This window comes from Heptranchias perlo, chromosome 24 (genome assembly GCF_035084215.1).
Source record: "Heptranchias perlo isolate sHepPer1 chromosome 24, sHepPer1.hap1, whole genome shotgun sequence".
NCBI classification, from domain to species: Eukaryota; Metazoa; Chordata; class Chondrichthyes; order Hexanchiformes; family Hexanchidae; genus Heptranchias; species Heptranchias perlo.
This window is the reverse complement of record NC_090348.1, coordinates 23,645,231-23,673,085: the sequence shown is the minus strand read 5'-3', so window position 1 is coordinate 23,673,085 and position 27,855 is coordinate 23,645,231. Positions and strand designations below refer to the sequence as shown.

The following is a 27,855-nucleotide window of genomic DNA, read 5'->3' as shown; positions in this document are numbered from 1 at the left end:
AGATTACATTGAACACCAGTGAAGAATACCTGCTGGCCCTGGAGGGGGTGAAGAAGGGGGCAGGCGTTGCCGGGGTCAATCAAGATGAGAAGGTACACGAGTACAGGAGTGGAGAAAGCATGGGAGGCTCCTTTCCATTAGAGATCCATTTCTATCCCAGGCTACTGCTCTCTTCTTACTAAACATGTTTTACCTATTTGAATTGCCAGTGTTTCAGCCAGAGGGCGGGAGTTGTTCCCTGCATTCCTTTTAGTGGATTGTCTTCAATCTAAGAATAACAGCGCAGTAAAGGTAGAGCAGCAGTCTGGGACAAATTCAACATTTTTTCTGTCCTGAAATTCACAAAAAAATGCAAGTTTGCTGCCCGATGCCCACCCCGATTAACCTAAGGCCATATCTGCCTGTTTTGGTTGATTGGTTAAATGTTAAAGATCCCATGGCACTGTTTAAAGTGGAGCGTCCGGTCCTCCCAGTATCCTGGACTGCAATCCCCCTCTGCCATAATATTAAAATAAAAACAGATTAACTGGTCACTCATTTCATTGCTGTTTGCGGGGTTTTACTGCACGTAAAATGGCTGCCCCAGATGCTTACAGAACAACAGTGCCTGCATTTCAAAGTAACTCATTATACATGGAGCACTTTGTGATGTTTCTGAGAGACCTGAAAAGGTGCTATATAAATACAAGTCCCTTTTTCTGTTTGTGGATGTGAAATATCAGTTTTCTCTTAGCTCTCCAGGGAAATTCTGAGGTTGATAGTTAAGATGAAATCTTTCAGTTTGGCTTTGCAATTATGTTATAGAATCTAAGGCAAAAGGCAAGGTCCAAAAAGAAAAAGAAAACCTGAATGCCTTCTTAGGAAAATAAAGACCAAAAGCAACTCCCACGAGTAACAATGATAGCAAATCCTTTGTGAAATCAGAGCATGAATTCATGAGAGGTGAAAATATCACAATTCAGTCCGAGAAAAAAGAAACAATTTCTGCAAAGTGATTGCATAATTACCTTAATTATGTAATTTTGTATAGTAAAGGAATAATGAATATGACAGATGGTAGATAAAATTGAAACTGAGTGCAAGACTCTGACTGATATTTTTAAGAAGTGTAACTTTTCAGGAGCTAGTTCAACAAGGTAGAGCAGTTGAAAACTACCTTTTAAGTTGATTGGTCTGTTCACTAATACAGTTCCCACTGCCAATACTAATGCAAGATAGAGCTCTGCATTTCTTAGAAAATCACTAAGCACCATTTTTCTTGATTCTACATTATTGTGACCCCGATCATGCAATAATCATTTTCTTAGACTTCGCTAAAAAAAATTGTAAGGAAAGTGGTCAACGCAATCAATATTGAGTAATTAATGACAGTGAGAGGCATAGACCAACATTATTCTTTGTAAGCTTTAATTTCGAGCTGTAAGGGACTTTATGTAAACCTGGCTTAATTTGTTTCAAGTTTGACTACATCCTGTCAGCTACGATTGATTTCATACAGCAGATGATACTAGACTGGTCAAAGTTGGAGCTTAAATATGTTAAGTCACCCATATCTCAAGGAACTGACACAAAAGATTTTGTTTCGCGACTGTCCTCCTCAGGTTAAATGACAGCCTGCTGACTTTAGATAATTTCCTGTGTTACAGTTCACCTTCTATAATAGATATGAGATTTAGTCCTGTGCTTTTTTTAGGGAAACTTTCGTATTGATTCTCATTTGCATAGATATGAAAGAAAGATAGCACGTTAATGAATAGTAAAGTGATTTATAGCTGTACCTTGTCTAACCATGCCTGTTTTACAATGTCCTTCAAGTGTCAAAACCAATGACTGTCTATTGTGAATGATTAGACTTTCAACGATAAAAATGCATTTTGTAAGAGTTGGGCTAATTTTTTTTCAAAGTTTATCAACTTCACACAAACTCTCTTTGTTCAGGATCAAAAAGAGACCCAATTTTTTACAGCTTTACTAAGCTGTTTTAAAATAATTATAACATTACTATGTATAATGTTAAAACATTAAAATGAGTTTTGTGATAAAAAGGAAACTTGACAAAAACTGCAGTTAGCTTTCTGGAGCAGATTTTGAGCCTCTTGCCCAGTGGTGCCTCGAATATGGCGGTGAGCGATTTAACGTCCCCCCCTTCCCAGCATCGTTGTGGTCGCCACAATCTTCCCCTGGGTCTACCACTGGGCGGCCGGGGCACCCACCTGTCAGACGGTAGGCCCATTTAAAATGTAACTCGGGGACCTATGACATACATAGGACCCTATTTGCCATTTTAGGACAGTGCTGGGTGGATCATGCACAGCACACTCTCCACCCAGTATCAGCTGAAGAGGAGCTGACAGGTAAGTTTGTGTTTATTTTTTGGAGGCGAGGTGCTCCTCCTGGCTCCACAAACTGCAATTCGCAGTCCCCGCCATCTCAAGATTGGACCTCCCCCACCCCCCCCCCCGCCAATGGACCTACTTTCTTCCGACACGGAGACTGGCTGGGCTTCCAAATATTACGTTGGCCTGGAGGGGGCGGGATGTCCCGGGGGTACTTGTTATCTGCCCGTAGCCAGCTGTCTGCCCGAAGTCTGCTCGGGGGCGGGAAATCTAACTCCACACATTTTTTATACCTGGTCTGGATTTCTTTTCCAGAGTTCAGTCCAACAAATTCTCTTTTGTCACTTACTATTTTGGGAATAATCAAAATATGTACACTTATTAAGATTGACCGGGCGGTTGAAATACATATTTCCTTGAAAGTCCGAGTGCAGATAGAAAAAGCCATAAAAAAAGGCCTGTAGCTTTTTAGATTTGTAAATAGGAGCATAAAGTACAAGAGTAATGATAAATCTGTACAAGTTAGGCCACAGTTACAGTACTGGGTACAGTTTTGGGCACCCCATTTTAGAAAGGACATAAATCCATGGATACTATACAGCATAGGTTTATTAGAATGATACCAGGGATGAAAAAGTGTAGTTATGATTAGATACTTGAGAAAGTGAGACTATTTCAAATATGCAGAAAAAGCTGAGGAGATTTAACAGTGGCTTTCAAAATTATAAAAGGGCGAATAAAAAACTAATATTTCCTCTACCTGGAGCCTGTAATGAGCGGTCATGAATTTAACATTTTTACTAAGAGAGGAAGTAAAGAGATTAGGAGGAAGTTTTTTATGCTGAGAGTTGTTGGAACAATGGAATGTTTTGCCAAAGGGGATAGCTGAACCATGGACCATTGTACCTTTTAAGGGGAAAGTGGATAAATATTTGAAGCTGAAGATACAGGGCTACGGGGAAACAGCAGCACAGTGGGACTAATTTCAGATTGCTCTAGCAAAATGCTGGTACAGACACAAAGGGATGAATGACCTTTTTCAAGATAGTTGGCAGTGAGAATTTGAACACAGTTTTAGGATTTGTATTTTGAATCTCAGTTATGATACACTGGATATTCATACTAAAAGAAAAAAATGAATAGGTAGATTCCTCCATAGAGATCAATAAGTTGCACCATGTAATTTGTGGCACTGCACCATGTAGATCAGGAAATCTACACTCAGTCCCTGAGTTTTGTGGGTAAAAACAACTAGGCTTATTCCCTAAGGAGGAAAAATATCTACCAAGGTTGGTAATCTAATAGTTACCCAGATTTCCCCGCTGAACTGTATGTATGTGTGAAGTCTGGGGAGAATAGGTTTTGACTCAGCTGTGCTGTTTGCATGATCAAATAATCTTCTGACACTCACTGGCTGGGCTCAAACAAAGAACATTATTAGGGAGAGGTTCCAGACTGCTGCTGGCTCTTAAAGAGCCAGACCCCAACAAAAGTATCCACTTTCAAGACAGGATAGGTAAGGGAAGCAATCAGAAGGAAAAATTGCATGAAGATAATACATCAGCAAAGGGTAGTAGAAGAAACAGAGGACTTCTTCCCATTCTGCAATCTAACTGATGACTTTTAAACACATTTCTTCCTAACGAATGACACATTATTGGATGATACAAGTGGAAAGGTTTCAGATACATTTATAATTCACTGAAACTAGAAGATTGTCTCATTAAAACTCCTTATGTGATGAAGTCGTGACCTGAGCAATACAAAATCTTCACAAATCTTCAGAAAAACTTTGTGGTTGGAACAGCTACTGTCGCATGACTTTGTCCTTTAACAAGCTAAACTAATTAGCATACTGGCAGATCCTCGCAGCATAATTAGCTCCCAGTGGACATATCTAACGCTAACAAAAGGTGGCGTATAATTTTGCACAAATGTAAACTAAAAGCAATGACTTTTTCCCTGTAGGACAAATTCTAGTCACCAATGCATTCTATGCAAAAATTACTTACAGAACCCCATTAACAAGTTCTGTGAAAATCAAAAATCCATACACGTTCTGAGCAGTGAAATACAGGAGACTAGAATTTAATCATCTGTATAAATGAGGCAAACCATGTAGAAATGCTCGAGTGTCACAGTAAATTTGTGAGATTTAGACAATTTCTTCCTCTCCTGACCTTTGCCCTTTGCCATCGGCAGTACAAATTTTCATCAGAGTACAGGGGCCCAAAAATCCAAGAGCCATCAATAATGCCAAAAGTGCTGATCTGACAGCCCGTGACTGTCAAAGGTCATCTTACTTAAATGTCAAAAGCAGTCACCCTTGCCACTGGGAGTGCAAGCCAGGCACCCACCAGATGGGGGGAGACCTGGAATCACTGCTCTGGGGGGGGGCGGGGGAGGGGGCAATTCCATTATGCCATCGGATGCCAATCTTCGCCCTTTATAATCTTCAAAAATTTCAGACATCTTCGTGGGTCGGGGCCAATAGATCTTCTGAGGTTTAGGCCAAGTCCCAGACCTGGACCACCAGGTTCGGCTCTATATCTATATCTGCTGTTTGTTAGATCGGTACACTTGCTGTTCTTTGGCTTATTAGCTTGCTGATGTTCCACCAGATTGCAGATGAGGATTCTTCTAACCTGAGAGAGCTCACCCCTAGCCACCCCAACTCATTTGCCAGTATTATTGTCTGGGACAGGCACTTCTTCCCAAACAAGGCCCTTCAGAGACTGACGGCGAAGGCTAGCACCAGTGTACCTGGAGCCCAGCAAAATTTCTGGGCGTTCCACTGCACTCCCACTAGACTTACAGTGGGTATGTGCCAGATGGCCCACCGACGGGCAAAGAAATAAAATTAAAACCATTTCAAAATACAGTACTGGGAATGTCAATCATCAAGGGGGGGAATTTTAACCTCCAAGAATGGGTAGGTTGGGGACGGGTGGGAAGTTAAAATAATAGAATTTTGCAGTGCGACCTCAACCCGGCTCCAACGCGCCCAATTCCAGGTTAAATGGAGGCGCGTTTGGCTGTGTGCGAGTAACCCACTCAAAGGAGGCGGGTCAATAATTAGTACAGGCAGGTGAGTACTTATCAGAGAAATTTACCTCATTATCACATGTTAATGAGGCGATTTTAAATTGAATTTAACAGCCATTAGAATTTAGCGCCTCCAGCACGGGTTTCCCAGGCCGCGGGAATCAGGAGGGGTTGAAGGCAGACAGGGAGATGTGGATGGTAAGGCACTTAAGCAGGTGATCAAAGATAGCTATATCAGGGATTAAGACCTCAGAGGTGGGGAAGTCATATGAGATGGTAAGATCAAGGGGGTTGCTGTGGCTGTCGGTGGAAGAGTTGATGTGAAGTGTAAGGTTAAGGGAGGACAGGAGGGTGAGAAAATCACATTATCAATCTGTTATTTAAAAATCAGCATTTTAAACATTTCCTCTATGCTAGATTTTTCTGCAAAAGTCTGATTATCACATTGGTCGGAGACAAGGAGAGAGCAGGGAGTGGGGGGGATTTTTGGACGGGAAAGCCGGAAATAAAGGTTTCCCGCCATCATGATGATTTTGTCGGCAGATAAGAGGAGGCGAGAAGGGCTGGATCGATGAGATAAGTGCCTTTATTGCACTGCTTGTGGGCCAGGAGGAGCAGGAGTGCTTCCCCACAGCTCACCAAGCTCACCTTTTAAACATCCCGTGATCGGCCAAAGTCGCCCCCCCCCACCCCCAATGTCTGATCAGCCCCCCCATCCAAACCCCGAAAACCCTGATCTCTCCCCAACCCCCACCTCCATCCAACCCAGAAGACCCAGATCTGTCCCCGACCCCCACCTCCATCCAAACCCCGAAAACCCTGATCTCTCCCCAACCACCCCCCCATCCAACCCAGAAGACCCAGATCTGTCCCCGACTGCATTCCCCCTGACAGGCAGCCAGCCTGCCAATCTAGCTGGCTGTCAGGCACGAAACCTATTGAAAACAATTTAAAGATGTTATACCGTCAAAATCCTTTTTGCAAAGGATCGTGATGACCATACAGGATATGACCATTTACGTCTAATAATATGGCCCCTTAACACTGATGATGCTCAGGAGCTCCCATTATCTTTCACAGTAACTTATCCTATAACAAGAGATCACACTCAATTTTGAAATTACACTTCATCGTTTTGCATTAATTCTCTATCATGTCTGCATAGAGGCTGACTGTAAATCACAGGCACTGAAGCTGTAATACCAGATAGTTGCCCCATTGCATCTGAAACCAGCTTTATGTCAAAAAGCTGTGATCCATATAATGAATTTCAGATAAATATTGTTCATTGTTGTTTACACGTACAGATACTCAATCACAATATTTGAAATGAGAACTTGACGGATATCAAAATGTACTATTATTAGGATGTTATTATAGAGCTCCTTAAATTTTTGTGGAAAAAATATTTTATAAAGTTATTTATTCCAATTTTTTCAAATGTTGGATTAAGAAATCTTACTCTGTGAATAACTAACTCACAGGTCTGAATATGAGAAATTTTTTTTATTTTTCTACCTTCCAACTCCTGCCTCACCGCGTGGAATTCCTCTAGAATGTATCGGGATCGACCTTTAATAAGGCCTGATGAGGCCTCCCTCAATTAGGAATATTTTGCTATTCCATAAACACATTGTATTGAAGATAGCCACCATTAAAAATGTATTATTTATATATCCATTGAATAATTACATTTTACTTACCTATAATTTTTGTCACAGGAAACGACCTTTCATATTTTTCGCTTTATTTCTAGTGTCATCTTTCCCTTCAAGCTTGCCTTTCCAATTCACTTCATTTTTAGGTTAGTCCCTTCAGTATGGTGAATGCTCAACCTTCTGAGTGCAACTATCTCTGTTCCTGGGATGGTCACTCTGGTTTAATGCTCATTCCATTGGGACACCAATATTACAATGTTTATGTAGCGAGCTTCCTGCCTGCTTCTAGTTACAATTATATTCTCCATGTAAATGAATGCATTCTGTATTCAAACTTTTGCGCTGCTGTATAATACAACAGGGACACACAATGCGTAGTGTTCAAAAATTGTGTTTGTCAATCCTCTGGCCTAGAAATTCCATTGCGCTGCACCTGTTTTACAGGCATAAAACAGGCGCCCAAGGATCCAATATGGCGGATGTCACGCACACACTCATTCCGTGCTGGAAATGCACAGTCTGCCATATTGGATCGGGCTGTTCAGTAGGCATCCAAGGCATGTACCGAAAGTATTAAAAAGACTCTTTATAATAAAATAAAGGTTTTAGGCTTGTTGTGGGACCCTTTTGTGAAATTGGTCTGCCCCAACACCTGACTTGCCACGTGATAAACTCGCCCAACTAATCGCCAGCAAGAATCTCCTATCCACTGCCTTGACCAGGGCCTCCAATGCTGCATTTGGGAATCTGGGTGCCTGCTCTGGACCTCTTGCAGCGTTTTTTCAACTTTTGAGGTTTCCCTACTGTCTGAAGCCATGTTGCACCTCCCCTTTAAGAGGTGCTGGGAGCCTTAAAGTTTCCCGCCCCCCCCCCCCACCCCACAAACAGTCGTGCAGCCAATAAGCAGGTCTGATCCATGATAATGAACTACCAGCACGAATTTGACATTGTTGTTGCGCCCATATGAACAGGCATATGCAGCGTATTCTCCACCTCCTTGCGGTCATTTTTTGAAGGCAATTCTAATTTCTAATTCTAATTAAATTTCTAGGCCTCTGTATTGATGCATGATTCATCAACACCCATTAGTACAGTACTTTTCTTTTATTCTCAGGATATGAGCATGGAATCATAGAAAGATTGGATTACGGAAGGAGGCCATTCAGCCCGTCGAGTCCATGCTGGCTCTATGCAAGAGCTAGTCCCACTCCCCCACCCTATCCCCGTGGCCCTGCAATTTTTTTCCTTTGAAGTACTTATCCAGTTCCTTTTTGAAAGCCATGATTGAATCTGCCTCCACCACCCCCTCAGGCAGTGCATTCCAGATCCTAACCACTCGCTGTGTAAAAAATGTTTTCCTCATATCACCTTTGGTTCTTTTGCCAATCACCTTAAATCTATGTCCTCTGGTCCTTGACCCTTCCGCCAATGAGAACAGTTTCTCTCTATCTACTTTGTCTGGACGCTTCATGATAGTTGTAGACTATCGCTTTTTACAATTTAAGGATGATTTTGTCTCATCTAGACTAAAAAGGTTTTAAGTACAGTCAAATCTTCCTGTCCTGACAAAATATTTCCCAAAGTTTTCATCCAAAGTAAAATATTACCCTACCTCTTCAGATCTGCACGTGGCATTAACTCACACCATGTCTCCTTGCTTTAGCACATTGCTTTCATGTAAACATAAACACAGGTCAGCAGCGCTGTTGGTTAGAGTGGAAGCCAAAATCCGATTGTCTGGTAAAGTAAAGTGAATCTGCAAGATGGCTTTGAGGAGCAACGCTGTCAAAGGCTACATTTATTGTCCATTCCTAGTTGTCCTGACAAGGTGGTGATAAGCCTTCTTCTGTAAGACTGCTGCAGTCCTTGTGGTGGTGGCTACTCATTTTTAATTTCTTATTCTGCATTACTTTGTATTAAATTAAGGCCCAGTTTGAGGATAATTTAAAATCCAGCTACATATGAACATAGGAATATAAGTAGGCCATTCAGTCCCTCGAGTATGTTCCGCCATTCAATGAGATCAGTGCTGATCTGTACTCTGACTCCATTTACCAGCATTGGCTCCATATCCCTTTATACTCTTGGCTAGCAAAAATCTATCGATCTTAGATTTAAAAGTAATAATTGAGCTAGCATCTACTGATTTTTGTGGGAGAGAGTTCCACACTTCTGCCATTCTTTGTGTGAAGAAGTATTTCCTAACTTCTCTTCTGAATGGCCTGGCTCTGATATTAAAGTTATGTCCCCTAGTCCTCAACTCCCACACCGGTGGAAAAAGTTTCTCTCTATCTACCCTATCAATTCCTTTCAAAATCTTAAAAACCTCAATCAAATCATCCCTTATTCTTTTATATTCCAGAGAATTCAAGCCTAGTTTATGTAATCTCTCCTCATAATTTAACCCTTGGAACCCTGGTAACATTCTGGTGAATCTGCGGTGCACACCTTCCAAAGCCAATATATCCTTTCTAAGATGTGGTGCTCAGAACTGTACACTGTAGATGCTGAGAGGATGTTACCCCTCATGGGGGAATCTGAAACTAGGGGGCATAGTCTCAGAGTAAGGGGTCGCCTGTTTTAGACGGAAATGAGGAGGAATTTCTTCTCCCAGAGGGTCGTGAATCTTTGGAATTCTTTAACCCAAAAAGCTGTGGAGGCTGAGTCATTGAATACATTCAAGGCTGAGTTAGACAAATTTTTGATCAGCAGGGGAGTCAAAGAATATGGGGAAAGGGCGGGAAAGTGGAGTTGAGGTAAAAATCAGATCAGCCACGATCTCATTAAATGGCGGAGCAGGCTCCAGGGGCCGAATGGCCTACTCCTGCTCCTATCTCTTATGGTCTTTGTACTCCAGATGTGGTCAAATCAGGGCTTTGTATAACTGCAGCATTACTTCCTCCCTTTTGTATTCTAGCCCTCTTTTACATTTAGATGGACATTTGTCAGATGGGCTTCAAAACTACTGTCTAAAATTCTTACTTAGTAATCTAGTCGTACATTGCTTTGACAGCCTCTCAATTTTTTACGATCTATGCCACCTCAAACCACCACTTCCAGCTAAATATTTTTTTAAATGTTAGCTTGGTAGCACTCTTGTCTCTAAGTTAGAAAGTTGTGGATTGAAACCCCACTGCAAGACTTGTCTGGTGGTTGTGTTGTTTCTGAAAGATCCTGTGGCACTGTTGAATGAAGAGCAGGGAGATGTCCTGGCCCACATTCCTATCTCAACCAAAGAAACAGATAGGTCATTTGCTGTTTGTGGGACCTTCCTGTGGGCAAGTTTATTGCCTACATAATAAAAGTTCTGCACTTCAAAAAAAAAGGAATTCATTGATTGTGAAGCATGATGGGACGTCTTTAGGACGTGATAAGGAGATAGTTGTACGTTCTCTTCTTCAACTGCCAACTTGTTCAGGTTTAGTCTTTAACCCTGTTTACACTTTATAGATCCACAAGATCATCTTCAAATCTAGTCATACTTATTATGATGAGTTCACAGTGAGAGCTTCCTGCAATAAGGTCATGATGGTCATTTTCACTTACAGCAGTGGCAGAAAACTGGCTTCAACGGAGAGGAAAATTGGGTGAGGTGTGTAATGGGCAGCTGATTCGCAATTGACAGTTTTCTACCTGCGTCCAAAGTGAAAATTACCCCCATGTTTTAGGAGTTAGCGAAAAATACCCATTTTGCCCATGTGTTGACTTTCATTATCCATAATAGAATTGTGTCAGGCGTTACTGCTCACTGGCTTCAATTGTTCAACTGAATAATTTCCACCAAAACAGAGGGAAAGAAGTGTTTGTAATCCAAGTCTAATCAAAGTAAATAACCTCTAAACAATATGTTTATCCAGCTAGGTTGAAATTTCACAACAAATGTAGATTTCCAGTGCTAGTAAAATCAGAATATTTTAACGTCAGGAAAACAGAACCTACAGCAAGAATAAATAATTTATTATATGACACTCCAAGTCTGTTGTGCCTTTGATAACACCAGATAAGCACAGGGCAGATAATTTGTACAACACTATCATTTTAACCATGAAATCTTGTAATCAGCAAATGCACCTTGGAGATTTAAATCAAGATATTACAGCCAATGTAATTTTACAGGATATCACGCATGATATTCCTGATAATCAAATACATGGTCTAAAACTGAGAAGCTAATTCACTTGACCTCAGAAAAAAACTGTTAGCAGACTGAATACTTGAAGCCTTGGTGAAATGCATCAACTGGGTTGATCAAAAGGAGTGTCACACAGCCACGATAGCTCTTTCAGCATTGATTTCCTGTGCTGGTGGGATCTGACAGATGCACAAACTTAGAAGATCAATTGAAATACTGCTGAGCTGAGATAAAAAGTCTAACTTATAGCAAAGGCCTTGTCTTTAATCTCTCTTTGTTTCTTAGCTGATAAGGTTAAATCCTAGACACAGTTTTGCATTCCAAGAGGTCGATGCTGCAGCAGCATATTGTGAAAATGACAGAAGATGCTATAAGCAGTGTTTTAACATATCTGGTTAACATCAGAAGCTGCTGACATAGTAGTCAACCAAGTGAAGGAGTGGCCCTAAGGGGATGTTTCAGATGTTATCTGAAATGTACAGTAATTGATTAAATAATTACATTTGTACTGTAGTATTAACCTTGAGAAGAAGCATTTCCTTTTTATGGCCTAGTATTTTTAATCCTGGATTTTGAATAAGTAAATCCAGCAATTATTGCATGTTTTACTGTATGTTCAATTTCTGAATTGTTTAGTTTCAACATGTACTTTGAATGAGCTTTCAACCAATTGATGTTTGCAGTAAGTCAGAACAATGAAAAGGAAAACACTGCAGATGAGCTGCATTTAAGAGGGAACAGATTCCTTTCTCATCTGCAATATCTTTCAGTTCTGAGGAAGGGTTTATGCCTGAAACATCAACTGGCTCATGTTTTCTCAATGGATGCTACCTGACCTGCTCGAGTGTCTCCAGCATTTTCTGTTATGTTTCAGATTCCCAGGGCATAATTTTTACCTGGAGGCGGGAACTCTACGGGTGGGTAGATAATCACATGGGAAACCCAGAAGTCATTTGAGCGGGTAGAAATCTGCACTCGCAACTAAATTGAAGGCACTTAATTTTACTTCCTGGTTTCTCGTCTCTAAGCTGGTGTACTATGCACCCGTATGATGCGATCTGAATGCCAATATTTAAAGGGCCAGTACAAAAATGGATTTTGGAGGAGAAAGAAGGAAATAGCATTATGGAAGCACATAGAGGAATGGCAAAACCAAAGTTCTCAGACGCATCCCTTGAAGTACTGCTGGGTGCTATGAGAAGCAGGAGGGAGGTATTGTACCCAACTGATCGGAGGAAGAAACCAGGTTCTGCCACCAAGAAGGCCTGGCTGGAGGTGGTAGAAGAGGCCAGCATCAGGAGCACAGTGCCCAGGTCTTGGCTGCAGTGCAGGAAGCGCTTTAATGACCTGACCAGTTCAGGAAAAGTGAATACATTTGATGTTTCATCCACATCCTGTGTTGTGCAACACACACACCCTCACTCTGTGTTGGTATGCCTACTCCATCACATCACTTCTCACATGTAGTTAAGTTTCAGCATCAACCATCCTTCACTTTCTATGTACTTCCTCACCTCCCCATTTATGCACCCACCACTGCCACTCACCTTAATCCTGATGCAATGTGATGCATCTGCCTGATAGTCACCCTCTGATGAGTCAGCCTCACCCAAAGCAATGCGTCCATTGGGTGAAAATGTCACCTTCAGTCACTCACAGGGCTGTTCTTCCTCTTCTTGTACGAGAAGAGAACGCAAAACGCAAGGGAGAGGACCAGAACTGGAGGTGGTCCACCACAAATAGTGCAGCTAACAGATGTGGAGGAGGAGGCCATGGAAATAAGTGGGGCAGTTGCACCCCTATCCATCGGAGAAGGAGAGATTGGGAGCCCGCAGGTGGCTGGTGGCAGAACTTTAACATCTTTAACTTTAACAGCTATGCCAGACCTCAGTATGGAAAAGTCACTTTTCCAATGAATAATTAATATCGCTTTCTGTTGTCTTCCAGGGCCTTCATGAATTCAAGAAGAATTAGGTGAGATAGAAAACATCAATTCCTCAGAGGAGCTCATTCCTTCTGAGGGCGCACCGTCACACGACAGACAGCAATGCACCTGCACAGATACTGACGCTTTGGTGGGTCCTGTTAGCCAGATAGTTGGTTGTCACCTGGTGATTCACCACTCACAAGTGAGCAGAGGACTCTGTGGAGAGTCCGTGTCGGGGGGCGCACACCTCTCCAAGCTCTGCTCAGCTGGACACAGATGCAGAACCCCAGGGGCCATCGTTGAGAAGGAGAATGACTGAGGTACAGCTGCACCTTTGCGATGTACTGGAAAATGTGCCATGCACACTCTCCACAATAACGGAGAGGATGGAGGAGTCCAACTCCAACACTAGTGGATTGTTGTCGCAGGTAGGTGCAAGAATGTCTGCCATGGAGAGAGCGGCAGCCTTCATTGAGCTTCAAGCCTGGCTCTCAAATGAGTCTATGCAGGCCAAGACAACGGCCTTGCAGACTCTGGATGCCAACATGTCTGCCACCTTAACCAGGCTGACAGATACCTTATCAGTGGTCTTACAAGGCGGCACATTTGCTCACCAAGCTGCTATCCAGCAGAGTGGTGGGAGTGATATGATGGTGACCCGGGAGTGGGATGATTGCAAAAGGGGACATGGAAGTGGGAACTCCATTCAAAGTGCTCCATTCAACCATGACTCACCCGTTGCCTCCCTCTCAACCAATATCCAACATGCTGCCTCCTCTCCCGATGCCCGAGCCTGTCCCTTCACAGGTGCAGGTGGAGCAGTCTTTGGCGGGGCCCTCAAGGACTCCAAAACCCAGAGGTCATAGGCCAAGAGCATCTTAGGAGTCAGGGCCGAGATCCGAGCAACCTTCCACCACCTCTGCTGAAGCCATAGGGGATGCAGCACATAGAAGCAGTAGAAAGCAATTGCAGTTCACCAAAGGTATGCACAAGGGTGTTTGAAGAAAAGTCATGTCGTTAATTTATCATTTTTCTTATATTGGCACGTTAAATTTAATTATTATCACCACTTCCAAGTCTTGGCCATTATTACGTCCCGGGTGTGAAGTTCCCCTTTCATTTGCATCATCGTGAATGCCATGGCAGGGTGTGCAATGGGTGTATGCATGGTTGAAGCGCTGTTTGTGCAAAGGGAGGGGCGGGGGTGGGAGGAGGATGGTGCTGGCGGTGGTTGTTCCAGGGTTTTTTTTATATTAATGGGATGCGGGCGTCGTTGGCAAGGCCAGCATTTATTACCCATCCCTAATTGCCCATGAGAAGGTGGTGGTGAGCCGCCTTCTTGAACCGTTGCAGTCCGTGTGGTGACGGTTCTCCCACAGTGCTGTTAGGAGGGGAGTTCTCGGATTTTGACCCAGCGACGATGAAGGAACGGCGATATATTTCCAAGTCGGGATGGTGTGTTACTTGGAGGGGAACGTGCAGGTGGTGTTGTTCCCATGTGCCTGCTGCCCTTGTCCTTCTAGGTGGTAGAGGTCGCGGGTTTGGGAGGTGCTGTCGAAGAAGCCTTGGTGAGTTGCTGCAGTGCATCCTATGGATGGTACACACTGCAGCCACAGTGTGCCGGTGGTGAAGGGAGTGAATGTTTAGGGTGGTGGATGGGGTGCCAATCAAGCAGGCTGCTTGGTATCTCGGTATGGCCTGAGTATCTCAAAAATTCTTTATTTTGCAACACTTACTATGAGAACTTGTTAGATATGAGGGCATCCCTGGCATCACGGGCAGCAATCTGCGCAGCAGGTCTGGCGATGGGTGCCCCATCTTCATTTTCCTCCACTTCATCATCCTCTTTCTCTACTTCAATGTTGCCACCAGCGAAGGATGCTTGATGAGAGCTGTCGTCGTCCTTCACCTATAACCCATTGCTGCGCTATGCTGTGCAGGACGCAGCATACGACTATTACTCTGGACCCCCTTGCTGACGAGTACTGAAGGGCTCCCCCAGATCTATCCAGGCACCTGAAGCGCATCTTCAACATTCCTATGGCTTGCTCAACAAGACACCTGGTGGTCATGTGGCTCTGGTTGTACCGCTGCTGTGCCTCGTTGGTGGGGTTTCTCACAAGGTGTCATGAGCCACATTTGCAGCCCTTGTCTCCAATGAACCAGCCCTTAAGTCTGTCTCCTGTCTAGACGAGGTCTGGAACATTGGATTGGCGCAAGATCAAGTAATCATGACAGCTGCCAGAGAATCTGGCGCACACCTGTAGAAATCTCTTCCGGTGGTCGCACACCAGCTGTGTATTAATTGAGTGATATCCCTTTCAGTTTATGAACACTCCTGGCTCATGTGGAGATGCTCAGATTGCAACGTGTGTGCAATCGATTGCACCCTGCACCTGTGGGAAGTCAGCCAGAGTGGTGAAACCCACTGCCCGCTCATTCTGGCAGCTGTCGTCATGGGGAAAGTCCACGTTGTCGGACGCCCTGGGAAGCAAGCCATCCGATACCTGTCTTATACACTTTTGCGCAGACAATTGATACACCCTGGAGATGTCACCGGTGACACCCTGGAAGGATCCAGAGGCGAAGAAATTGATGGCAGTGGTGACTGTAACTGCGATGGGCAATGTGTGGTCACCAGGTCCAGCAGGGAGCAGCTCTTCCTGAAGGAGTCTGCAGATGTCCGCAACCATCTGCCGACTCAATCTGAGCCTGTGTAGGCACTGCTGCTTAGAGAGGTCTGGGAAGCTCAGCCTTTGCCTGTATACCCACTCACATGGGTAGTGCCTCCTGCAACGTCGGCCCCTCTGTTGGTCCCCTCTCTGCTCTTCTCCAAATCCTTGTTGCGCACCTCTGTCTTGTGCACCAGCAGATCCCAACACAGCATAATGGATGTTCATTTTCCTCCTCCTCAGATGTCCTCTGGAATACATCCATTGTGCCCCCCAGCCTAATCGTGTCAGTTTGAGACACTGCAAAGTCTTTCTAAAGCTATCTCAAAAAATAATTCTCAGTCTCAACAAAGAACCCTCAGTCTCAACACAAGATGAACTCTCAGCCAAATGTTTGCCTGAGAGAACTGAAAGACCAGTTGCAATCCTTGAGCTTTTATTGCGACATGTCAATCACAGGTTTAAAGAGCTGAATAAACTCCTGCATGAATCTCGCCTCCGTTTCACTGGCGAGTTTGAGAAGTCCTGGGAAACCCGTGCAGGTAAGGTTAAATTTGTTTCAGGTTCAGAATCCAAAAAAAAATTACCTGGAAGTAATTGCCCCTTTAACGATCCGCTCGCTGGCATTGATAGGGAATGTGTCTCTTGGGTTTTTGTTGCACGCACGCTCATCCAAACGTGACTAGGTTAAACCCGGAAGTCAGCACGTTGGAGCTAGGTTGAGGTCCCGCTGAAGAAATCAACAATTTTTACTACCCTCCTGCCCCCCGCCCCCCGCCCACCCATTCTTGGGGGTTAAAGTTATCCTCCCAGTGTCTACAGTATTTTGCTCTTAGTCAAAAATTTAACTGCAAAAATGCAAACCCTAATTAATGATTCATAAATGATTGTCTATTCCTTAGAATGTTCTTAACCATTTATATTTCACTATAACTGTCACATAAAACTATTTTATGCCTTTTTTTTGCATAAGACTATAGTTTACTGAGGAGATGCAATTGTTTTTTTATAATTCAGTTTTATTTAGTTTTTATTCACAGTTAAATTGTGTTTGATTAATTGTTGTCCCAATGCCTCCCTGAGAGTCAGAATGTTGTCCATGGCTCAGCCTCTGTTGCCTTATCTATTCCTATTTATTTTCTTTCTCCGTCTCTGTAAATGCCTATTTAAATGCAAGTTTTAGTTATGCCAATCAGTGACACTAAGGGGCCGATTTTAACTCTGCCCGCCTGACAGTTGGCAAAATAAATGTGGAGGCAGGGAATGAAGGCTGTGGGTAAGTAGTGACTTACCAGCAGAGCACATGTTCAAGCTGCAACTTACAATTATCTCTAATATTGTCATAATATCATTGTAACACACCTAACCTGATGATGCATGGTCACTTACCGACAAACAGAATGGGCTGCAAATTAGGCATATGCCTGTCACTGTGTATGTACTCCTTCAACATACAGCATGTCAAGATGAATTCTCTGTTAGTGGGACAAGACAGCACTTAATACAAAGGAACAGAAGGAGAGGAGAGCTCAGAAATTATAAGCTCTTGAAGCAAACCACTCTGGACATCCTTGCCTTTAAGAATATGAAGGCAGTATAGGAAGGTGAAACCACAGACATCCTCCAAACTCAGGGCTAATACCATCCTCCTCTTATGTCTCGTCCTCCTTCTCAATCCCTCTAACACTGACATAACTGCAGAAACATCTTTTACACTATCCTACAAGCTCTGTTTGAAGGTTTCTCTTGAAGCCAGCACTCTATCATTTATTATTTTTGTGCCATTGTAGGCCTGGAAAAGTAATGGCCAGAACAAGACAGAAGGGAAAATTCTCCTTCATAATCCCACCCTAAATTGGCGAGCGTCCCGAGAGTTAAAGGCCTAGGAAAACATATCTGCTTTTCTCTGAGGAGCAATACATAAGGAAACTATGCTTCTCTAGTGAGCCTGTCACAGAATTGTGCTCCCTTTTGCAGTTTGAGCACATCCAGGGCACCATTCACAAGCTCACAGGCCCTGGTTCAAAATTCTTGTCGGCAGACTGTGAAAAACAAATTCTAGTATCCATCTTATGAGAAGAGTACTTCCCCTTTAAGAACTGCAGGCTGCCTTAATTAGCGACAGGCCTGCCGGATTTCCCACCTTCCCAATGGGTAAACTACTTATAGGGAGCATGACAGTACCACATCAGCCACGTGATTTCCTTTCCATCAATTTTAATAGAAAAGGAAATTGGACAAGCTGTATAATGGGCAGCTGATAGAACTACCATCCATTTTTCACCCACACGCAAAGTGAAAATTACTCCCATAATGTGTAGTCAACAGATATTTCTACAATGCCATGAAGAATATTGTCAATAAATAGTAATGTAATAAGATACGGCAACTTGGATTTGACTGTCTGTGATTTGATTTGACAGGGCTTTTACAGATAAATAAAATACAGAACATCAGTCCATTGAGAAGAGGGCCATAGAGATGCAGGTTAGTCAAAATGCAACTGTTCCATGGATCATTTGGCCAACTCTGTCACCACAGATATCACTAACATTGCAGATATGCTGCAGGTGTGAACCCTAAACAATGTGGGATTACCCTGTAAAGCGATTTAGGCGACTTCATGCCTGAATTACAATATGCAGTTTGTCAAATATGATTTGTATCAACATAAACAGTGTAGAATAACTGGTCTATAAAGTATATGTTTAAGTATGTTTGATTTTAATTTAACATTTTCCTAAGACAATAATCTGGGACAAAATTAATTGGCACTTGGAAAAGTATGGGCTAATAAGTGCACTGGATACAGCAAAGGCTATGGACCCTGACAACATCCCGGCTCTAGTGCTGAAGACTTGTGCTCCAGAACTAGCCACACCTCTAGCCAAACTGTTCCAGTACAGCTACAACACTGGCATCTACCCGACAATGTGGAAAATTGCTCAGGTATGTCCTGTCCACAAAAAGCAGGACAAATCCAATCCGGCCAATTACCGCCCCATCAGTCTACTCTCAATCATCAGCAAAGGGTGGAAGGTGTTGTCGACAGTGCTATCAAGCAGTACTTACTCACCAATAGCCTGCTCACCGATGCTCAGTTTGGGTTCCACCAGGACCACTTGGCTCCAGACCTCATTACAGCCTTGGTCCAAACATGGACAAAAGAACTGAATTCCAGAGGTGAGTTGAGAGTGACTGCCCTTGACATCAAGGCAGCATTTGACCGAGTGTGGCATCAAGGAGCCCTAGTAAAATTGAAGTCAATGGGAATCAGGGGGAAAACTCTCCAGCGGCTGGAGTCATACCTAGCACAAAGGAAGATGTTGATGTTTGTTGGAGGTTAATCATCTCAGCCCCAGGACATCGCTGCAGGACACTGTCCTAGGCCCAACCATCTTCAGTTGCTTCATCAATGAACTTCCCTCCATCATAAGGTCAGAAGTGGAGATATTTGCTGATGATTGCACAGTGTTCAGTTTTATTCGCAATCCCTCAGATAATGAAGCAGTCCATGCTTGCATGCAACAAGACCTGGACAACATCCAGGCTTGGGCAGATAAGTGACAAGTAACATTCGCGCCAGACCATTGCCAGGCAATGACCATCTCCAACAAGAGTGAGTCTAATCACCTCCCCTTGACATTCAAGAGCATTACCATCGTCGAATCCCCCACCATCAACATCCTGGGGTTGACCATTGACCAAAAACTTAACTGGACCAGCCACATAAATACTGTGGCTACAAGAGCAGGTCAGAGGCTGGGTATTCTGCGGTGAGTGACTCACCTCCTGACTAACCAAAGCCATTCCACCATCTACAAGGCGCAAGTCAGGAGTGTGATGGAACACTCTCCACTTGCCTGGATGAGTGCAGCTCCAACAACACTCAAGAAGCTCGACACCATCCAGAACAAGGCAGCCCAAGCTGGATGTTGTCCAGGTCTTGCTGCATGCAGGCATGGACTGTTTCATTATCTGAGGGGTTGCGAATGGAACTGAATACTGTGCAATCATCCACCGCCTTAAACATTCATTCCCTCCACCACCGGCACACCGTGGCTGCTGTGTGTACCATCTACAAGATGTACTGCAGCAACTCAGCAAGGCTTCTTCGACAGCACCTCCCAAACCCGTGATCTCTACCACCTAGAAGGACAAGGGCAGCAGGCACATGGGAATACCACCACCTACACGTTCCACACCAAGTCACACACCATCCTGACATGGAAATATATCGCTGTTCTTTCATCATTGCCAGGTCAAAATCCTGGAACTCCCTACCTAACAGCACTGTGGGAGAACCTTCACCACACAGACTGCAATGGTTCAAGAAAGCGGCTCACCACCATCTTCTCAAGGGCAATTAGGGATGGGCAATAAATGCTGGCCATGCTAGTGACACCCACATCCTATGAATGAATGAAAAAAATGAAAGGCAGCATGGATTTGTTAACGGCAAATCGTGTTTGACTAACTTGATTGAATTCTTTGATTAGTAACGGAAAGGGTTGATGAGGGTAGTGCGGTTGATGTTGTGTATACGGACTTCCAAAAGACTTTTGACAAAGTACCACATAACATCTTGTTGGAAAATTAAAGTCCATGGGATAAAAGGGACAGTGGCAGCATGGATATGAAATTGTCTTAGGGACAGAAAGCTGAGAATACTGGTGAACGGTTGTTTTTCAGACTGGAGGGAAGTATATAGTGTTAGTCCCCAAATGTCTGAATTAGGACCACTGCTCTTTTTGATATATATTAATGACCTGGACTTGGGTATACAGGATATAATTTCAAAGTCTGTGGATGACACGAAACTCCGAAATGTAGTAAACAATGAGGAGTATAGTAAGAAACTTCGGGAGAACATAGACAGACTGGTGAAATGGGCAGACACATAGCAGATGAAATTTAATGTGCAGATGAGTGAAGTGATACATTTTGGTAGGAAAAATGACGAGAGGCAATATAAACTAAACGGTACAATTTTAAAGGGGGTACAGGAACAGAGAGACCTGGGGGTGTATGTACACAAATCTTTGAAGGTCGCAGGACAAGTTGAGAAGGCTGTTAAAAAAGCATATGGGATCCTTGGCTCTATTGATAGAGGCATAGGGTGCAAAAGCAAGGAAACTTTGCTAAACATTTATAAAACACTGGTTAGGCCTCAGCTGGAGTATTGTGTTCAATTCTGGGCACCGCACTTTAGGAAGGATGTCAAGACCTTAGAGAGGGTGTAGAAGAGATTTACTAGAATGGTACCAGGGAGGAAGAGAGACTGGAGAAGCTGGGGTCCATAGAGCAGAGAAGGTTAGGCGGAGATTTGATAGAGAGGTGCTCAAAATCTTGAACGGTTTTGATAGAGTAAATAAGGAGAAACTGTCTCCAGTGGCAGAAGGGTTGGTAACCAGAGGACACAGATTTAAGGTGATTGGCAAAAGAGCCAGAGGCGATATGAGGGAAAAAATGTTTACATAGCAAGTTGTAATGGTCTGGAATGCACTGCTTGAAAGGGTGGTAGAGGCAGATTCAATAGTAACTTTCAAAATGGAATTGGATAAATACTTGGAAGGGAAAAAAATTACAGGACTATGGGGAAACAGCAGGGGAGTGGGACTAATTCGATAGCTCTACCAAAGAGTCAGCTCAGGCACAATGGGCCGAATAGCCTCCTTCTGTATTGTATTATTCTATGATTCCAAGGTTCCTACTCCTCATTCTGATAAAATTATGATAACCCTAAGCTCAGAGTGGAACCCTAAAAGTCCTTAGTTATGATAAACGCAGTTGTATTCTTTGATTTAAAAATGTCTCGTTATATCACAAATTAAATAGAAAATTGGCGGTTTCTATAACAGGCAGCTGGTCTGCAATGCCAGTTATATGCGCAGGCAGCAAGTTTAAAATCTACCCCACTGTTTCTTTGAGCCATAATTATGTAAACCGACATTATAATAGTATTTAACACATGGGACTTATCATTACATTTATATCTTGGAGCGTACATGTGAAAATGCTAGAGGTCATTCTGCCTGATATTTACAAAACAATTAGCTTCTTCTGTTGAGTCTGCCTTTATTTAAGAACGATCTGCACAATTTTATTAAATTTAGGCAATTATTGAAAATAATGTACCTCATTAATATCCATCATAGTGTGTATCAAATAGATTCCATGAGACAAAGTTAGTACAATAATATTTTCATTTAACTGTTTGCCACCAATGTGAGGTGTTAAATGGGACATAACATCTCATTTAATTTATTTCTATAAATGGACAAAATGAGTGAGAATTGTGTTGAGAAATTAAACAGAATAAAATAAACATAATTAAGGATTTTAATAGAATGTATCTTATTCTATGCTAGGCCCAATATTACATCAGTAATAAGTTGAGGCTTAGAATTTTAATACACTAATCTGATCAGGATTACAATTATTGATGAAACCAGAAAATGCTAGAAATGCACATCAGGTCAGTTAGCATTTGTAAAAAGAAAAGGTAGATGATGATGTTTTAGGTATGTACCCTTGATCAGACAATTATTAATAATGAATGGAGATAATTAGGCAGACAAACAAAATATTCTCCTATGATGTTGTATTGCTCCGATTGTGTGCTAAAGAAAATTAATATAATTCTTACATTTGAAATCAAGTTTAACCATTTATATTTTTTGCTCATCAAGTTAGATACATTCAGCTCAAAATTTATAGTTATTGGATCAACAGTCAACTTCTGATCATTTGAAGTAGTTTTGTTTTGCATTAAAAAATGAAGTATGCAGTAATTTGAATTACGCAACTTAAATAAGTCTGCAAAGTGAGAATCTAATGCTCAAAAAAAATCAAATTATCAGGTACACTGTTGTTAAAAACCGAGATGTGTTTCTCATCACTTTTTTTTAGTGTAACATTCTTGTAAATTATTCCTCATATTTAGTTTACTTAACCATTAAACCTCTGGTACTAAGAAGGAAGATGATTGTATTGGTTACAGATGATTAAAATTGATTGCTGCACACCCTATTTAAGACCTTTAATTTACAAAAATTGGGAGATTTGGTTTTGGCATCACTAGATATCCAATTATTTAAGATTGAGCCCCCATACACTACCCTTCCTTTTGAGGGACCCAGGTCTAAATCGAGCTGAGACTAATGGAATGGAAGTCTCTAATGAATTTAAAGATCCCACACACCAAAAAAAAAGCTTGGACATTCTGAAACCAGTTTCTGGTTGTCATGGGCCCTGTACATATAAACTGTCTATACTTTGTTGGAATTTGGCACTAAATTGCAAACTACATAAATTAAACCATGCTCTGGTTCATTTTTCCTTTATTATCGTACTAGGTACATCTGTTGCTGTGGCTGATGTGATACACATGAAATTATCAAAGCAATTTCAGAAATACTTCCAACATAAAATCAGCAATATAACTCGGTAGTCAAGTTGTCTACCTGTCTCCTGCGCAGACTCAAGTAAAGGGCGCGTGGCCATCTCTAGTCAGTAGTCACACAGCACTTTGGCTTTGCACTTGGGCTGCAATATAACTCCAGTACGGTGGTGCAAAAAAAGTGCCCAAGCAATCAGCTGGTTCACTATTTAAATTAACTTTTCAATGTTCTTGGTGTTAAGAGAGGGCCCATGTTTCCATCCACAGTTTCTTAACATGTAACAGGTCCAGGAAGCACAGTGCTCCTTTGTCACTGAGTGCAGTTCGAGAAGCAGCTGGCAGTGCCAAAGTGGCAGATCCTCTGTGGCAGATTCAATAATCTGATACTTGAGCCTGACATATCTGCATTACTCCAAGGCACTGTTGATGATTGATTAGCCAATGTGGCTCAATAATGGAACCTGGAGCGATCGATTTGTCACCATGGACTGGAAATCTTCCCATTGAACTTCAGGTAACCCTGTAAGCTAATGCCCTAAAGGTGGCCCTGGCTGAATGAACAGCAGGAAGTTTACCGTCTGCTCTGTTGGAATACGTGATTTTAGCTTGTGAAACATCAGCAGTACCTTTGCACGCACTTTGGGGTTCATTAGCCTTGGCTCTGCCAATCTGCAACTAAGCTTTCAGGACTTTCATAAATTGAGTGCATCTTTACAATGAGAGAATGTTTGCTCCCTAAATCTACCTGGACGGATCTCTCGGTGGCTTTATTTGGAAACTCTTAAAATATGGTGATGAGTTTCCATGCATGTCAAACACTAAACTGACCAAGATAATATTATGGGATTGCACTTTAAAATGATCTTGCCCACTTTGTTTTCTTATGTTTATAATGGGCTATTTACACATGGTCTTTGTAACGATCTTTGCATAATGTTCTTGTTCCTTGTAGCTGCTGAAGTTAAGTAGGTCACCATGTATAGTTAAGCTGATTGAACCAGCTCTCAGAGACACAGCAGCTAAAATTACATTGTGGGATACAAACATACAAACACTTAACTCTTTTCTTTTATTTGAGCAGAGGGCAGTAATTCATTTAATTTAACATTAATATCTCAGTGTCATTTCAGGGCCACCATGAGTAGTTTTTTTAAAATAGGAATAAGTAAGTCATCTTGTAGTAAAGAACCTAGTGAGAATGTTCAATATTAGAGATGCCATTACAGTCTCCAAATTAGACTTAATTAAATGAAGTAGGGTTAGTGCATTGTATGCTCTATTGTTTTCCACTATTCTAATGCTTTCCTGGCAGGCCTCCCATCTTCCACCATCCATAAACCTGAGCTTTGGTTTTAGCTTAGATTAACCTGATTGTTAGCTAAACTCTAAATAAAACTTTCATTAATTCCTCAATACTTCAACAAATGTTAACAGATTTATGAAGTCTACAATTCTATATAAAAAGATCCTGGGATATAAACGCAATGGGCTGGAACTTGCTCCGACTGGCATGGCAAGGCTCTCCGCACATCCTGCAGATAAAAAGTATGAATGTACTCACTGCATAGGCCACGACGTCCATTTGCATGAATTTTGAAATTTTCTCCAGTGGTACGCTCAGAGATCAGCGCAGGCCATGTGCGCATACAAAACTGTGGGAATGGAATCCCCGCCCACAAGCAGGCAAGTAACAATCATTCATTTAAAGTGACATTCCCTATGTTAGTCTAAATAAAAATTTAACATAATAAAATACTTTATTATAAAAAGGCAAAGAAATGAATTATAATACTGAAGCAAACAGAAATTAAAAGTTAAAAAAAGTTTTATTTTTAAAAAAATCTTAAAATAAGAATAATCAGACATTCCACATTTTTAAACATTAATTTTTTGTTGTTTTGCAGTCATTATACGTCTCCGCGCTTTTAAAAAGTAGTGTAGGGCTGGTATTATCAAGCGTAACTCTTCGTGGCGTAAGTACCTTCTTTCCAGCTGGGCAGATGGGTAAGGTTATGGATGTTTGCTAATTGTATTAATTATGGGGTAGGTGGCCCTTTAATTAGTAACTATCAAAACACCGGTGAACCAATCGGAGCAAGTTCCCGATTTCGGGGTTTTAATGCATTCGTGAACTTGCTCCGATGGATTTGATGGCGGTTGGACAGGATGCCATTGAGGAACGGCGCATGAGCTGAGTAAGTTCTGCCCCAATAAGGAGGTCATCAGTAGAGAAAATCCGAGCTAGTAACAAACCTTAAAAAAAACTTTGGGAACCCATGACTTCTGCTTTTTCTGTCACCTAGATGTGAGCCATGACACTGTATGATAAACCAAATAATTACAATGAATGCAGTTTTGTTCCTCACACCAAAGACTTTCTTATTATCAATATCTTTCTTAAAAATATCAAGCTAATTTCATAGACAAACCTTGTCTGATAATTGGGATGCTCTAATGGAAGTAAAATTGTTCCACTTATTAAATAATTAGAAATATGCAAAGTTAATCCATGTTAATTAAAACCCACTGTGAATCAATTGCTGCCTGATGAATGAAAAGGCTAGTAACAATATCAAATGAAAACACATGGCTGTGTACTGTCTGGTTAGTATTAGTAAAACAAATGTATCTATCTCTATTCTTTTTTCATCAGATCTATTTAAACATAAATAAAGTGTTTCTCTTTTAAAGAGAACATAACTGGAGGGGGAGTACTTTCAGTTCAGATCACTTCCATCTTTTAATTATTTCATCGAATTCTTGTTAAACCTTTCGTACCTGGAAGGAGAAATCATTATATTGTCCCCTATGCAGTCTATTGGACACCTAATATTTTCAGTTTGAAAGTCATTTGAGAGTCATTCAGCAGATGATAGTAGATCCATTCACTCAGCTATTCTAAACCTTAACATTTAAAATAATCATAGAAGCATAGGATTGTACAATACAGAAGGAGGCTATTCGGCCCATTGTGCTCATGCCAATTCTTTGAAAGAGCTATCCAATTAGTCCCACTCCCCTGCTGTTTCCCCATGGTCCTGTAAATTTTTCCTTCTCAAGTTTTTATCTAATTCCCTTTTGAAAGTTACCATTGAATCTGCTTCCACCACCCTTTCAGGCAGTGCATTCCAGGTAATAATCTATCTCCATATCCACCATACAGCTCTGGTCCGCTCACATGAGCTAGGCTAGATTGCCTGGGACTGCATGGATTTGTGTATTATGCAACATGATGCTCCATACCTGAACCTTTTATAATACCTATTAATTATGTCCCCATTAGTCATTCCTCTTTAAATGTCATCAGCTAGATTAGGGCATTTAGGGCTAGAAATTCTACTGTGTGGCAACCGTTTTTTCAACGCTACGCGGCCTCCCAAAGTTCCAAAATGGCATCCGGAATGCACGTGCGTGCACTAGACACCATCTTGGTAAAGGTTTTCGGGCACGCGCAGATAAGGAACGCCGGCAGTATGTAAAGTAGGGAGAATATGTGTTAGATCAGTGTGCAATGCTGATTTAAAGTGATAGACACCATTTTGGCACTTAACGCTCCACTCAACACATTGTCTTAACCACGAACACCTGAAGTGCCTGGAGGACCGCCCACCAGTGCTATTTAAAGGAATCATGCAGGTGGAGTAGATTTGTGGCGGGATTATTGCTTCTGGCTGCTGGTAGAATAGGGCATGTTTGATGAAGCTTCCTATACACAGAGATTTGCTATAGTATATTTGAGAGTGGTTTGCCAGGTACTGCCTTACAGTTGGTGTAATTTACAACAGTGCTTGAACAAGATTCATGGCAACCATGGGTGGTCTGCTAGGGCTCCCGCTAGGTGCAGAACACAACTGGGAGCATGCAGAGAGGCCACGCAGAGCAGGTCAAGCTGCGAGGAAAGGGTTGAGGAGGAGGCACAGGGAACTGAGCAGGAGGCCATATCCCATGAGGGCCTTCAGGGAACACCACTCTTACCTCCAGATAAGCGAGGATCAGTGCATCCGATGGATGAGGTTCACCAAAGAGGTGGTGACTGAGATCTGACACCTGCTGCAGCCATAACTACAGCCTCAGAGCAGGGCAAGGACAGCATCGCCTGTGGCTGTGAAGGTAACTGTGACGCTGAACTTCTATGACTCTGGATCCTTTCAGGCATCTGCTGGCGAGCTGTGCAACTGCTGCATAAGGGATGTCACAGAGGCACTATATGAGATGTGCAACAGGTTCATCACAGTCCCTCTTGATAGAGAGAAGCAGAACGAGCGAGCACGAGGGTTTGCTCGCATTGCAGGCTTCCCCATGGTTCAGGGGTATCATTGACTGAACGCATATGGCCATGTGTGCTCCACATCTCAACTCTGCCATCTTCATGAACAGAAGGTGGTTCCACTCCCTGAATGTGCAGTTGGTGTGCGACCACACGCAACGCATCATACAGGTCAATGTCCGCTACCCTGGCAGCAGTCACAACGCCTTCATTATGCAGCAGTCCAATGTGCCAGCTATCTTTGAACCGGCTCAGCAAGTCAAAGGCTGGCTATTGGGTGACAAGGGCTATCCCCTCATGAGGTGGCTCATGACCCCGGTCAGGAATGCACGCACACGTGCAGGGCGGGTCTACAACGAGAGCCACGCTGCCACACGCAACGTCATTGAGCATACCATAGGCATCCTAAAACAACG

General features: G+C 42.5%; 1 long non-coding RNA gene across 2 annotated transcripts in view; it reads left to right on the top strand.

Annotated features, from left to right (window-relative positions):
• Positions 1-27,855, top strand: part of LOC137341852 (uncharacterized) — a 116,030-nt gene that overhangs the window by 77,117 nt on the left and 11,058 nt on the right. For both annotated transcript variants that reach the window (XR_010967138.1, XR_010967137.1), the window contains one exon: positions 18,194-18,257. This is a non-coding gene — a long non-coding RNA (uncharacterized lncRNA). The remainder of the gene's footprint in view (positions 1-18,193; positions 18,258-27,855) is intronic.